Below are 2,817 nucleotides of genomic sequence, written 5' to 3'. Positions count from 1 at the left end.
TTATATAAGTATTAAATTAAGAAATGAATACCAATCTTTATAAATTGCAATTTTCTAAATTTTATATTTTATAAGAAAATTAATTAATTTTTAAAATTTATGGAATATATAGTTTCACAAATTTTTTACCTTTTATTTTATATTATGTAAAAAGCATTTTGGAAAAAACTTATACAGTTTTCTTTTAGACATATTTATATAAAACAGAACAGATAAGGTATCCATCAATATTAGTAAATATTCATAAATATTTATAATTGTTTATGGATATCCATGTATCTATGCAAAACAAATCAAAATAAAATATCTCCAAAATATGAACCAAATCAATATAGTCGTTGGAGGCATCTTTCGTCATGGTCGTGGTGTTCCGGTTGACTCCGGTGGTTTCGATGTGAAGTTGGTCCGGTGGAAATCGCAGTCAGTTGAAGACGGTGGAGCGCATTGCGCACGTGTCTCTCTCCACGTTCTTTGGTCAACACGTGTTGACGGTTCTTTTTTGGTTCCGTCGTTTAGGGTTGGGCTAGTGTTGGACATCGTTTGTTTTTGTTGTTGAGCTTGTAAACTTAGGTTGTTTGGACTTTGTTGTGTAAGTTTAAATATTAATATATATTTTAAGATGGCAAAAAAAAAGAAAAAACCAAATCAATACTAAAAATTAGTAGTATTCAATTCGTGCTCCCTGGTCACGATAGTTACCAAATATCAAAAGAAAAAGAAATCTACCAAATATCAATTATTAATTTCTGATATTACAACATTGTGGATAACTGGATATTACCGTTCATCTAGTTTTTTTTAGAACACTGTTTACCTTATTTCAGTAGCTCTATTGCATATTAGGCATATTTCAAAAAAAATATTTATAAATTTGAGATTAGTGAAAGAAAAAAATATTTCCCTTGCATGTTAAATAAACATATTCCTGTATGTACGTTTAAAGTTAATTTTCATTTTCTCGAAAAGAATCACAAAAGTGACTTTTAACAGTGAATGTCTAAATGCCTACTTTACCTGTTACTTAAGTTAAAAGTTTAAGCTACTACAATTCAGTAAAACTCTTGTAGATTAATTAAGGATTCTGTTTTTGAAATTTTTTTTTGAAAAATAAGAGGAAATTTCATTTACTGTGTTTTGAATATTGACATATGAGTAACTGAACCTAGGTTTTTTACTCGTTAATAATTAAAGACCGGTTGAAAATTCAATCAATATACAATAAATATATCTATCTATATTAATAAAGTTGACATGAAACTCTCCACAGTCAGCCACGTCACTTTTCCTATGTCCAAATCGTGACACGTGTCGAGCAGAGAATACATCTTTTTTTTTTCCTCTCTTCTCCACTCGCGCATCTTCACAGACGAAATATAAATTTCATAGACAAAACGTAAATGTCTCACAACTGCTTTAATCCGGCATTAATTCTGAGTTTTTCCCTTGAGTAATCAACCACTTTCTTTAAGATTGCTATTTGCTTCTTCGTTTCCACTAAAACCGCCTGAATCTCCAACTATAAATATCAGACCTTCTACCCATATTTGAAATCAAGTAATTTCCGATCTCAAAACATCAAGTAATTTAAATTAGAGATTCTTTTGCATGAGTAACGATGATTAGAGATTCTTTAAAATAATTATTTAGTTACAATGGCTGTATGTAATTTTGCACTTTTAAACTATAGAAGTGGCGTTGAAAGCGGAGGCCGTGGAGAAAAAGAAGAGGGAGCCACCTACGGAAAAAAAGAGGAGGAAGAACATTTACGGATGGATACGCAAGCGTCCATTGGGAAATGGGTGTCAGAGATACGAGATCCAATAAAGGCACCAGAGTCTGACTCGGGACGTTCAACACGGCGGAGGAAACCGTCATGGCTTATGACGTGGTGGCTAAGCGTATCCGCAGCAACAAAGCCAAGCTCAACTTCCCAGATCTCCTTCATCCTTCTCCGCTAACATCAGACGATCTGCCTCCGGCGAAAAAGCTCTGTGTACACTCTTATAGCGAGTTGACTCACCCGAGTTTTCCGGTTGAGTTGCTTTGGGTTCAGGAGTGGTTACGAGTTTCAGAATCCAAGTTACGGGTTTGAGTCTGGTTACGATCTTTTGCAGCAGATATCAAGCTTGGAGTCTTTCCTTGAGCTGGACGGTACCACGGCGGAGCAGTCGAGTCAGCTGGACGAGTCTAGATATGTGGATGATTGATGATGTTATCTGATGTTAGGAGTTTTGAGGCTCCTAAGTCAAATGATAGTGTAGTGGAAGGAAGTTGTCGAACCAGTTCTGAGGGATTCAAATACAGAGAAAATGCAAGTATTTGCCTAATCTAAGTGCAACCAGTGATTTGATGAATTCTAAACTAATGATTAAAGCTAATGAAAACAGTAAAATGATACTCTTAAGCTATTGGAAAGGAGAACTCATGGGTGTAGGGATTTAGACCTTGGGTGATCAAGTTTCGAACTAAGGATGACAAATGAATCAATCAAACTATTAACCTTAAGCCTAGACACAATTCTAAGCAGGCTCTATGTCTAGATGAATGCTCATTTGCTAACATGTCTCAAACATCAAATGTCTTTGGTTGAATAACATGCAAGCAATCATTACTAACAAGTCTATTAGCTATCTTAGCATCTTTAACAACAAATATCTTTGGCAAAGTACACTAAGAGCCACGGAGAGTTGACTCAAGTGTTTCATCAAACACGTTTTGGGTGGGAAATGCCTAGAGATCACCCTTTGAGTGGCCTACTCAAATGATGCATTAAGATCACTCTACTAGCAAGGAACAAGTATGATCTATACCAAAAAA

At 34.8% G+C, this 2,817-nt stretch overlaps 1 pseudogene; it reads left to right on the top strand.

Annotated features, from left to right (window-relative positions):
- The first annotated feature begins 316 nt into the window (after positions 1–316).
- On the top strand, positions 317–2,220 carry LOC108832340 (ethylene-responsive transcription factor RAP2-3-like; annotated as a pseudogene).
- Positions 2,221–2,817: the final 597 nt, after the last annotated feature.

The sequence above is a fragment of the Raphanus sativus genome, chromosome 4 (assembly GCF_000801105.2).
Source record: "Raphanus sativus cultivar WK10039 chromosome 4, ASM80110v3, whole genome shotgun sequence".
Taxonomy (NCBI): domain Eukaryota; kingdom Viridiplantae; phylum Streptophyta; class Magnoliopsida; order Brassicales; family Brassicaceae; genus Raphanus; species Raphanus sativus.
Note: the sequence above shows the minus strand (reverse complement) of the source record. Positions and strands in the feature narration are given on the sequence as shown.